A 12,942-nucleotide genomic window follows, 5' to 3' on the forward strand; every position below is an offset into this window, starting at 1 on the left:
ACTTAGAGATTTATTCACAGTAAAAGATATAGAATATCAACAGGACCTTCTACTTGTCTCTAAACAGGCAAAGGGACAGGTTAACCTAAAAAGGCTAAGTTCACCTTTTCTACAAAATAGTCTATGCTGTCAAGGGGCCCAGTAGATGCAACATATTCAAAATCTATGCAGCTTTGTAAAATGATCATTGATTTTATTGTGTTATCTGTAGGCCATTTGGGTCCTCTAAGAAGCCTGGCTGAAAGAAACCTCCTAGTTAGCAACCCCCACGTCCTGACTTGTTGCTATGACGTAAAAACTGTTGGACGCTCTGATATCTTCTGGGACTTCTTGACTGCATTGACTAATTTATGGGAAAAATTGAATTTTAAGTTGGTGGTAAATATAAGTTGGCAGCTTGATATGCACATATAGGAGATCTGACCATTGACCAATTTGTTCTTTTTTTTTATATAGCTTTTACTTAAAGAGGAACTGCAGTCTGCTCACATAATTTGTAATAAAAACATATTTGCCATTCTGAAGCTTCCCTCCAACCACTTTGCATATTATTTTATATATGCTGTGATTCTGTACTTGCCAAATATGCTGCAGAAATCTCCCTCTACTGAGTCTGGCTACAATTATTTTAACTGTGGGCAACTGAAGCTGCTGTCTGTTCACTTCCTGGATTTACACAGAGGCACACCTCTGTAGCTCTCATTGGCCCTCTTATGACTTATCCCCCCTACTTTCTTGGCAAATTTGAGAGTGAGAGAGAGAGATGTGCATGATGTCATAAGCCTAGGCTTTTTTTTACCAGACAAGAGACAGGAAGTGGGCTGTACAGTAATACCTTGGATTACGAGCATAATTAGTTCCAGAAGAATGCTTGTAATCCAAAGCACTCATATATCAAAGCGAGTTTTCCCAAAGGAAATAATGGAAACTCAGATAATCCGTTCCACAGCCTGCTTGTCTATGCAGTACCGTATGTGACCAGAGGTGCGGGGGCGCCGGAGACACTCGGAAACACTTGGAGACGCTCGGAGACCACTCTGAGACACTCCATTCCCGAGTGTCTCTGAGCGTCACTGGCGCCCCCGCACCTCTGGCCAAATGCTGTACTGCACACCCCAGAGGCTTGAATCCTGCTCGTCTTACGAGACAATGCTTGCAAAGCCAGTCAGAATTAAAAAAAAAAAAAAATTGCTTGTATTGCGTAACGCTCATAAACCGCATTACTCGCAATCCAAGGTTCCACTGTATAAGGTATTTACTAGCAGAAAAAAAAAATGTTTTACTATCCAAAGTTAAAACAACAAGGGCAGAAGATTTAATAGATGGAAAATAGAAAAAATAACTGAAGGTCTGCTTTAGGCATGCATGGCTATGCACTATACAGATAACCACAGATCCTCTCTTACCTATGTGAAACAATGCTTTAAAATTTTCCCTCAAAAACATTAGACTAGGGTCTACCAGTGCTGTGATGTGTCCATGGACATCACAGTCATTTACCAATTCAGCCAGAACTGCCCAACGATTATCTGATTTTTTTGGATAATTATAGCCATAGGTATCTCCCTTTTAGTTTATCTACCACTCTGGCCAATTCCATCCACTACTGATCTTGTTATAAGATTTCAGCCAGGGGATGATCACTCTGACAGCTGTCACTGGCTTTAACAAATAGACAGCTCAGTGTTATCGATGGACGCCTCTTAGAGTTTGGCACAACCGATCAATAATGTCCCGAGGTGTTTTGTGTGTGGCATGGTTTGGAACAATAGAGGGCGGTGGGGGAGGAGTTCTTTCCTCGCAGAGTAATCAAAGGTTTTGAAGCCTCCAGCAATCCATGCACTAAATAGACTTGCTTAATATAGATATGTGTCAGCACTTTATTTGGCTATGGACACTTTTCATACAACTTTGCTTTTTAGTTTGTGTCACTGGAGACCAGAGCTACAGATACAGAATAGGTTCTATTTTGCAGTTTATCATTTTTATAAATACATGGAATTGCTGTGAACCTCTTTCTTGTACATAGACTTACATAACACATGCCTTGACGTGTTCTCAACAAAGATGGCCGTATTTAGAGTTTTTATTGGCTTTTGATCAAATAAAATCTCTGCGTTCCTCCTGAGTCCAAACTGTCCACATTAAAAACCCAATAAAATCTATCATTCATCATACCTCCCAACAGTCCCTGATTTCGAGGGACTGTCCCTGATTTCGAGGGACTGTCCCTGATTTGGAGCAATGTCCCTCTGTTCCTCTTTCCTCCTCATTTGTCCCTCATTTTGGTCTGATCTATATAGTTGTATATAAAATGCACTTTTTATCTTTTAAAAAGTGTTTCCCAGTGCTAAACCTTCCATCTGAATTCTAAATTGCTGCATTTGTCAATTTTAAAAGCCAATATAAAGGAATATTAGTGGTAAAAAAAAGCTCTTGTGGATATAATTAACCTTTTTTTTTTTGGTAATGTCCCCTTTAAGGGGCATGGCAGGGGGCGTGTCCTATGCCTACATATACGTTTGTTAGTAGGTGTCCCTCATTCCCATCTCAGAATGTTGGGAGGTATGTGATGTGGAGACCCAGGCACTGACACAATATGGCTTTTATTATTATTATTATTGATATTATTATACAGGATTTATACAGCGCCAACAGTTTACGCAGCTCTTTATAATATAAAAGGGGAGACAATACAATAGGATTAAGAGCTTACAATCTAATAGGGTGGAGCAAGTGGTACAAAAAGTTGTAACTCTGGCATACCTCCCAACATTTTGAGATGGGAACGAGGGACACCTACTAGCAAATGTATGTAGGCATAGGACACGCCCCCTACCACGCCCCTTAAAGGGGAAATAATAAAAAAAAGGTTATTTAAATCCACAAGTGCTTTTTTTAACCACTATTATTCCTTTATATTGGCTTTTAAAATTTACAAATGCAGCCATTTAGAAATGGGATGAAAGGTTTAGCACTGAGAAACACTTTTTGAAAGATAAAAAGTGCATTTTAAATATATTTATATACTATATAGATCAGACCAAAATGAGGGACAAATAAGGAGGAAGGAGGGACAGAGGGACAGTGCTCCAAATCAGGGACAGTCCCTCGAAATCTGGGACAGTTGGGAGCTATGCTGTGGGGAATGAGCTGATGGAAGTGATAACAGATTAATTAGAGGCGTGATAGGCTTCACTGAAGAGATTTCTTTTTAGGGAACGCCAGAGTAGGAGATAGCTGGACAGATTGATATAGAGAGTTCCAGAGGATGGGAGAGGCTCTGAAGAAGTCCTGGAGACAAGCAAGGGTAGAGGAGACAAAAAAACTTGAGAGTAGGAGGTCTTGAGAGGAGCGGAGAGTACGGTTTAGGTGATATTTGGAGATGAGATTGGTGATGTAGCTCAGGGTAGAGTTGTGAATGGCTTTGTATGTTGTTGTTAGTATTTTGAAGTTAACTCGCTGGGCGATCGGAAGCCAGTGTAGGGATTGGCGGAGAGGGGTGGCAGACACTGAGCGGTTGGTAAGGTAGATGAGTCTGGCAGCAGAATTCATGATAGACTTTTAGCACATGGAACCCAGCACAGTTGATTTTGGTATGGGGTTTTGCAAAAGAAAGGCTATCTTAAAGCGGAGTTCCACCCAAAAGTGAAACTTCCGCTTATTTGTATCCTCTCCCCCTCTGGTGCCACAATTGGCACCTTTCGGGGGGAGGGGGCACAGGATACCTGTCTTTGACAGGTATCCTGTTCCCACTTCTGGGAGTCCGGGCCGCGGCCCGTGACATCACCACGGGGCTCCCTCCTCCTCTCCTTGTCGCTGGGCCAGTAGGAGAGAGGAGCGGGGCCTCATGCATGCGCAGTAGTGGTTCCCGGCGTGCAGCCGTAAGGCTACACTGCCGGGTACCCTTACCTGCAATGGCGGATGCAAACAGCTGCGGTGCCGACATCGCTGGACTCCAGGACAGGTAAGTGTCCTATTGTTAAAAGCCAGCAGCTGCAGTATGTGCAGCTGCTGGCTTTTAATTTTTTTTTTGGGGCGGAACATCGCTTTAAGCTTGCCTCACCTGTCAGCTACCAGTGAGGGGAAGCGGGAATGCATAACCCCACATCCTCATTACAAACTGTCATGGAGTAGAGGGGGGGGGGGGCAGGGTAGGAGGTAGCAAAATGCACCTTCGCCTGTGTAGACAAAAATCCTTGCACGGCCCTGCTTCCTATCAGATGTCAGATCAGTGCCGAGTGAACACCTAGACTCCTCCGCAGCTCTGACGTGTCATATGACAGCCGAGGAGAAGCTTACCTCACTCTGCACAAGCACTGCTCTGCATGAGGTCTGGTGAGTATATGGCAGAGGGATACTGGAGAAATGGGGAGCTTTGTGCTAGGGGGTGATCTCTGTGCTGGGGTGTGGGGATGTCGGTGCTGTGGGAGTGACAATTTCTGTTCTGGGTTGCTGGGATTTTGATGCCTTACCTACTACTGACCCCTGCACTCTTTGCATTACACAGTACTGACCCTGGTACATTACATGCTGCACTGTGTACACTATACACTACTGACTCCTGCACTCCATATGTTACATACTACTGACCCCTGCACTCTGTGTGTTGTATATCCCTGATCCCTGCATGCTGTGTGTTACATTACCCCGATCCCTTCATTCTGTGTGTAACATACTACTGACCCCTGCAATCTGTGTGTTGTATATCCCTGATCCCTGCATGCTGTGTGTTACATTACCCTGATCCCTGCATGCTGTGTGTTACATTACCCCGACCCCTGCATTCTGTGCGTGACATACTACTGACCCCTGAAATTTGTACAATACAATCCCTGACTCCTGTACATTACATACTCTTGACCCCTGCATGTTGTACATTACTTACTCCTGACCCGAGGGAAGTGACCAGGATCATAATCTTCAATTGAGAGGGAGTCCCTAGACAGAAATTTGTAGCAGTATTCTTGTGTTCATAGCGGTACCCCCGTAAGGGCTGCTGGATATTGTGGTCCACTTGTCACCCTGCCCATCCCAGCATTCATTTCCCAGTCACTCTTGAGACAATGAACAGTCCGTATGTTTGTTTTGTATTATATTGAGGGATTTTGCACTTGGATAGGGTAAGGGAAATTATGGGAATCAATAAGATAATCTGTTGGAACCTCTATTTACACTTCTAGAGCTCCAGTCTCCTCCAGCACAACGCTTATTTGTAGACTGTTTCTCTCTCTCCTGTACAATACTTGGTCCCTGGTACAGCTAGCACATGGTAGGCCCAACTCTGACTCTGTCAGGCCTTACCAACTGCCATTTGCAGGTAGGGACCATAGGCCCCTTTAGAGTAGCAACAACAATAGGAAAGTCTTTAGTGCTAATTTACCTTTTGGTGGACTACTGATCCCAGCCAGTCCTCTTCAGACCCTGCCAGCCCTTCTGGCTGCAGCTGCCTCACTCCACTGCCCATGACATCCCAGTCTCTCCTGCTGGCTCTACATCTATCTCAGACTGCACTCTCCCAGCCCGCTCTGGCATGCCTCCCTAGCTCTCCCAACTGTGCCTGTCACTCACCAGCCCTCCTGGCTGCACTCCGGTGGATCCCTCCCTGGAGACTTGCCCGGTAACACTAGCTCCCGTTGTCCTTCTTGGTCCTTCTCTGTGCCTCCTGTCCAGACCCTTCTTTGTTACTCAGAAAGGCTCCGACTTGCATCCGAACCCCACAGGCCCAAGGTCACCCCCTCCACCCCTGACTGGGGGGTCCCTCAAAGGCCCTGACAACCTAGTGCTCCATCTCCAGCTTCTTCCACTCGACAACTCCTCCCCTGCTGGGCTAACTCCAGGTATTTAAGGAGGCCTGCCCCCTGCCAATCCAGGTTGGGGATTGGTCAGGGCTCCTTAGAATACCCCAGGCAGCTCCACCTCTCTTCCCCTCCTTCCTTCTAGAATCCTCTAGAAGCAGAAGGGAGGTAACTGAAAGATGATGCTATCTGTGAGTCACCAGCCTACTCTGAGCCACTCCCAGCCCACACAGATCAAAACAAACAGGCCTAGATTACAGCTAGGCCAGATTAAATTTACACGCACTACAAAAACAAACTACTTCTGTCACCTACCTAAAGTAGAGGGTGCTACACATTCTAGTACTGCTAGATGAGACATCTGTTAACCTAATGATCTTTTGCGTCTGAGCGACCATTCACCTTTTTCTCTTTCAATAGATTTTTATTCATTTTATAAAGTGAGATATACAGAGATATGGACAAATGGTAGACAAACATAGATCAAGCAAGGACCATTCACCTTTTTAACTGTCTGTAAGGCTATATTTACACTTGAGATTGGGGGAAGGAGGGGTTTGGAAAGACATGAGGTTGAACCGCGTTTTTTTACCACCCTCCATTCGCTCCTCCTGTAACTGCCTGCCGACCGTATAACTTACATATGTGGCAGCAAGGCAGCTCTGCTGCGCAGGATCACGTACCTAGTACGTGATTCTGTACTTCTGGGTCTAGGGCGTGCATGGATGCTGCCAGTGACCTGCTGTGATTATACACACTCCATGTCTTTATGGACCTTGTTTTGTGCACTGGTCCAAATCATTTGGTGGAGGGGGGATTATGGTGTGGGGTTGTTTTTCAGGGGTTGGGCTTGGCCCCTTAGTTCCAGAAGGGCGTCAGAATACCAAGACTTTTTGGACAATTTCATGTTCCCGAGCTTGTGGGAACAGTTACTTCCTGATCCAATATGACTGCACACCAGTGCACAAAGCAAGGTCCATAAAGACATGGGGTGGAGGAACTTCACTGGCCTGTATAGAGTCCTGACCTCAACCCCATACAACACCTTTGGGAGGAATTAGAGCGGGGACTGCGAGCCAGGACTTCTCGTCCAACATCAGTGCCCGACCTCACAGATGCAGTTCTGGATGAATGGTCAAACATTCCCATAGACACACCCCTAAACCTTGTGGACAGCCTTCCCAGAAGAGTTGAAGCTGTTATAGCTGCAAGGGTGGGCCAACTCAATATTGAACCCTACGGACGAAGCCTCGGTTCACACCAGAGGCGGCACGACTTGCAGGTCGCCTCACCGAGGCGACCTGCACACGACTGCCCGGGCGACTTGCAAAACGACTTCTGTATAGAAGTCTATGCAAGTCGCCCCAAGTCGCCCCCAAAGTCGTACAGGAACCTTTTTCTAAGACGGAGCGACTTGCGTCGCTCCGATTAGAACGGGTCCATTGTACTGAACGGGACGCTACTTGTCAGGCGACCTAGGTCGCCTGACAAGTCGTCCCAGTGTGAACCGAGGCTAAGACTGGGATGCCATTAAAGTTCATGTGTGTGTAAAGGCAGGTGTCCCAATACTTTTAACAATATAGTGTATGTATTTCTATTTTATTGCGGTGATGGTTATGGAGATTAGCCACAATGGTCATCATCTTATCACAGGCGCATGAAGAGTACTTATTCATTTGGATGTTGTAGGCCCATGGACCTCTCATTTACAACATGGCCTTAAAAAACGTTCGTTGTCATGTTAATTGTGAGATGCAGAGATGACAGCATCTTCCCGGCATCAGTGTTGATGTGCTTTGCATGGCCAGGCTTCCTCAATGAATAACATAATGGATGTAATATTGTACATGGCTTGTCTGAATGTAAGATTTGTAGGTTGAATGGGAAAATCCGAGAGAGATTTGTGGTCATGTTACAATAGACCTCTGCGCCTGTCCTGCTGCAGAAGTGATTACTGCTTGTACAGCCACAAGACTGATCATCTCATTATTAAATAATCCATCACATGTATTGATCAGGGAATTTCTAATGGCTTACTCTTTAACAGCACACTCCAATCAAAACTGAAAATTAAACCTTAAAGCTGAACTCCAGGCACACAGCTAATCACATAGATGAAGTACATCCCGTGTGTGATTAATTATTTTGTCCATACAGTTCTGAGATTTACACAGCACTGCCACACAGCACAGTTCTTGTCTGACAGGGTAGGAGACCTGTTTTTTATTTGCTGCATGTCTTGTCCACCTGTGACTGAACAGTAAAGCCTCCTTTACACATGCGGCCGGGGGGACGGTACAAACAGACGGTTGATCCGAGGTTTTATCACCCCTCTTAACCTAACACAGAGGCCGGAGGGAGTGGTACACATTGCACAGCAAAAATTATACAAAACTGCAAATACAATGACCGATGAGCTCATCTTTTTTTCCTCTGCTCTCTCCTCCTATCAGCATGCTCATTATTAAGACATGAGTACTGCGCACAACAACTGGCTGGCTTCTTGTGCTGCTTCTCCGTCTCTCAGCTAAGCTCTGCTGTACAGTGGACTGCAAGACGCTGATACCAGTTTAAATTCGGTTACGAACACTGCTTGCATTTAAAAAAAAAAAACACACACATTTAATGATGTATTAATAATTACAGAGCTGTGCTAATTAGTAAAATGTTATATCTGTGTGGAGTTCAGCTTTAGGATGCATAAAGGGAGCACAGCCTACTCGCTTTGTATTTTTAGTTTTTATTCAGCTTTCAAAATAGAGGTACAAAAAAAAAAAAAGAATGAAATAGTTAAATTCATTTGTTATGTGTATTCTCCCTTGAATCTTGGTGTGCTTTGTATATTTCTTCCAGATCTGTGCAGTAATCTAGTGTGAGAATTTTTCTCTGTGTAGGAACTTCCTGTAATAAAGACCAGTCACTGCTGCTCTCTATCCTTGTGCAGAATGACTGGTCTGGTCTCCGCCCCCTCCTGTAGTTTTCTGCTGGTAGTCTGTAGTGGGTGGGGTCTGCTGGGCTCCTCCCACTGCTCTGCTTTCTGCACAGGCAATGTACAGCACAGTGATGATGTCACCGCCGCTTTATTAGGGTAATAACTGGGTTTATAAAGGCATTTAGTACAATAAAAGTGGATTCATATCCTTTGGGGCTGTCGAGCAATATGTTTAAATGAAGGCTTTTGTGCCCAGAGTTTCATTTTAAAGCCAAAATGAGGGTTATTCTCTCTTAGATGTTCCTTTTACCTCTTGTTCTTGTGATGACAGTAAAGAGTTGGATTTGCCCCCCACTTTCTGTCTCAGTAAAAATTGTGACCAGGATGAATAAAGGGGGAATCTTCCTAGTGAGGCCACAGACAACAATATAAACCTGACAGCACTTCCAATTCTTCCCTAGACTCTCACCCAAGTTAAATTAAAATATTTTGGCTGCACATACACTTTAAAGGAGTTTTCTAGTGAGTGAACTATGTAAGCTGCAAGTGCTTGACTTTAACCACTTGCTTACTGGGCACTTTTACCCCCTTCTTGCCCAGGCCAAATTTCAGCTTTCAGTGCTGTCACTATTTGAATGACAATTGCGCGGTCATGCAACACTGTATCCAAATGAAATTATTAGCATTTTTTCACACAAATAGAGCTTTCCTTTGGTGGTATTTAATCACCACTGGGTTTTTTATTTTTTGCTAAACAAACTAAAAAAGACTGAACATTTTGAAAAAAAGAAACATTTTTCATAGTTAGTTATAAAATTTTACAAACAGGTAATTTTTCTCCTTCACTGATGTGCGCAGATGAGGCTGCATTGATGGGCTCTGATAGGCGGCACTGATAGGTGACACTGATGAGGCTGCATTGATGGGCTCTGATAGGCGGCACTGATGGGCACTGATTGGCAGCACTGTTGGGCACTGTTGGGACTGCATTGATAATCAATGCCCTGACTATCAGTGCCGATATCTCTTTAACCCACAAGCCGGTTATCGGCTCCCTTTTTCTCTCCTCACGTTGTCGGCATCAGGAAAGAAAAGTCGATAACCGGCTTGTGTTTACTTCTGTGATCAGCTGTCATTGGACACAGCTGAACACATGGTAAAGGGCCACTGTGATTGGCTCTTTTCCCCCGATCTGTGATTAGCTGAGAGAAAAACTCACCCAAGCTCTACCGCTATATAGTATAGTTGGTGTGTAGAGTAGTCGGTGCTCTGGCTAAATAAGCTCACAAAAGATCCATAGAAAGTACAAGCCAGCAACTCGACAACTTCTCCATAGAAAATATTTATTGAAACATGAAACATTACAGCAATAACATCATCCAAAAATATTGACGCGTTTCGGCCTTAGGCCTATGCTTTTGATGAAGGCCTAAGGCCGAAACGCATCAACATTTTTGGATGATGTTATTGCTGTAATGCTTAACCACTTCCCGACCAACTGCCGCAGTTATACTGCGGCAGGTTTGTTCCCCTGCCCGAGCCGTCGTAGCTATACTTCGGCTTGCGGGGTCGGGATAGCAGGCGCGCGTGCCCGCTGCACAGCGAGGGTGCCGATGCTCGTGGCTGACGGTCATGATGACTGCTGGCCACGAGCGATCATGAGCAGGAGACACAGAACAGGGATGAGTGTGTGTAAACACACACTTCTCTGTTCTGTTCTGACAGGAGTGACAGATCGTGTGTTCCTATTAGCTAGGAACCACGATCCGTCACTTCCTCCAGTCAGTCCCCTCCCCCTTCAGTTAGAATCACCTCCCAGGGAACACAGTTAACACCTTGATCACCCCCCTAGTGTTAACCCCTTCACTGCCAGTGACATTTTTACTGTAATCAATGCAATTTTATAGCATTGATCGCTGTATTAATGCCAATGGTCCCAAAAATGTGTCAAAATTGTCCGACATGTCCACCATAATGTCGCAGTCACGATAAAAATCGCAGATCGCCGCCACTACTAGTAAAAAAAAAAAAATAATAATAATAAAAATGCTATAAAACTATCCCCTATTTTGTAGACGCTATGACTTTTGCGCAAACCAATCAACATATATTTATTGCGATTTTGTTTTACCAAAAATATGTAGAAGAATACATATCGGCCTAAACTGAGGAAAAAAATTGTTTTTTTTATATATTTTTTGGGGATATGTATTATAGCAAAAAGTAAAAAATAATGTGTTTTTTTCAAAATTGTCACTCTCTTTTTGTTCATAGCGCAAAAAATAGAAAACCCCAGAGGCGATCAAATACCACCAAAAGAAAGCTCTATTTGTGGGAAAAAAAGGATATCAATTTTGTTTGGGTACAATGTCGCACGACCGCGCAATTGTCAGTTAAAGAATCGCAGTGCCGAATCGCAAAAAGTGCTCTGGTCAGGAAGGGGGTAAATTCTTCCGGGGCTGAAGTGGTTAAATAAATATTTTCTATGGAGAAGCGGTCGAGTTGCCGGCCTGTACTTTCTATGGATCTTTTGTGAGTCTGAAGGACTGCGTGATCACTGGAGGACGTCCATGTACGACCTCCCGGCAAATTAAGCCCGCCCTGTAGCCGCCTTTCAGCTATAGCACGGGCGGGAGGGGGATAAAATGCTGGCTGTCATCCTGATCCAATAGCTTCAATTCGTTCTGAGTTCCTGAACAAAATTCAGATCAGGAATTCTGACCTCACAGGTCAATGCCTTAAAGGGTATTAAAGCTAGGAATCACCAGGAAAATAGCAGGAGGTAATCTTCAATGGCAGCCTGCCTATTTCTTAGTGCGGGTTTCTTTTAAAAATCATTAAAGCTGAACTTCGGGCACAAAAGCTTTCATTTATATTCCTCAATAACCAAAAAGGATATAAACTGAAAAATTCCTTTGCAAACCCAAATATTACCTTGTAAACACACTTGTGCATAGCCTGTGTGGAGAACCGGGGCTTAGGAGCTCCACCCATTACAGACTTGTAAGAAGGTGTTAGGACAGTTTATAGTTTTGCCACTAAGTGGCGCCCTCCCCTAAGCTATACATATTGGGTTGTGTAGAATTAAAGGGAGTGCAGGCGGAAAGCTTGAGAAGAGAGGAGACATAGGTTGAGCTGGTCCCTATGGGTATAGACGGGGCTCTTCTAGGAATGATGTAGCCTTTAAAGTGTTACTAAACCCACAACAGTAAAATCTGTCTGTATATGCAATAAAGCATGCTTGTTATACTCACTGTGGAACCTAAGGGGTCAATCATCTGCATTGTGTAAAAAGGCTGTTTAATCCTATCTTCTCTGATCCTCCCCTTCTTTCACTATTCCCAATCCATCTCCTGATAGTATAACAGAGCATTAGGGGACAAGCTGCACATGCTCAGTTTGGTGTGTATTGCTAGAGAGTTTTTTTTTTTTCCTGGGAGGGTGCATGTGATCAGCACAGGGCCAATCAGCACTTTCCAGACAGAAGGTCAGAGGTCCTGCAGCCTCATAGGACAGTCAGAGCAGAATGAAATCTCCACCTCCAAGCTTTAACCAGACACTGATAGAAGTCACAAGACTGCTATATACTGCTGATGAGAAAAAGGTATTTAGCAGTTTTTATATTTACCAAAATAATTGCACTTCCATGTTCTGTGTACTGTGGGAGACCAGATATAGTGAATGCAGAGTCCTGGGTTTAGTAGCACTTTAAGCAAGCCGGGCAGTGCCTCATGGTCCTAATGCCCCCTAGAACAGACTAGTGTTGGGGACAGGACAAATGATGCCCACTAAAGGGAAGAAAGAAATTAAAAAATAAGATCATTTTATAATTTATGGCAGCAACATATTTCATAAAAGTTGGGACAGGGCAACAAAGAACTTACAAATTAATGTATTTAAAATGGATTTATGACCATAACACTGCCCCTTTGTCATGACCACGAATAAAGAAAATTATTATTAAAAATATGTAAAAAGAATAAGAAATATGTAAAGCGGTAGTAAACCCAAAAGCAAACATTTATTATATTGAAGCTTACTAGTTCTTAGATGTGATGGCCGCATTCGTTTTCTTTTTAAGGGGCGCTTAAAAATCATCAACTTTTATTGACTCATGTAAAAGCTTAATCCAAAAGGAAGAAAAACGGTTTGATTTTAAAGCGTAAGCTGGAGTTCAGCTTCCATTTGTTAGTGCATTCAATTCTGCTAGTA

The 12,942-nt window shown here is 43.9% G+C and overlaps 1 protein-coding gene across 2 annotated transcripts in view; it reads left to right on the forward strand.

Annotated features, from left to right (window-relative positions):
* Nucleotides 1–12,942, forward strand: part of LOC141107635 (estrogen-related receptor gamma-like) — an 80,772-nt gene that overhangs the window by 66,757 nt on the left and 1,073 nt on the right. The window lies entirely within an intron of this gene.

This window comes from Aquarana catesbeiana, linkage group LG09, assembly GCF_042186555.1.
Source record: "Aquarana catesbeiana isolate 2022-GZ linkage group LG09, ASM4218655v1, whole genome shotgun sequence".
NCBI lineage: Eukaryota > Metazoa > Chordata > Amphibia > Anura > Ranidae > Aquarana > Aquarana catesbeiana.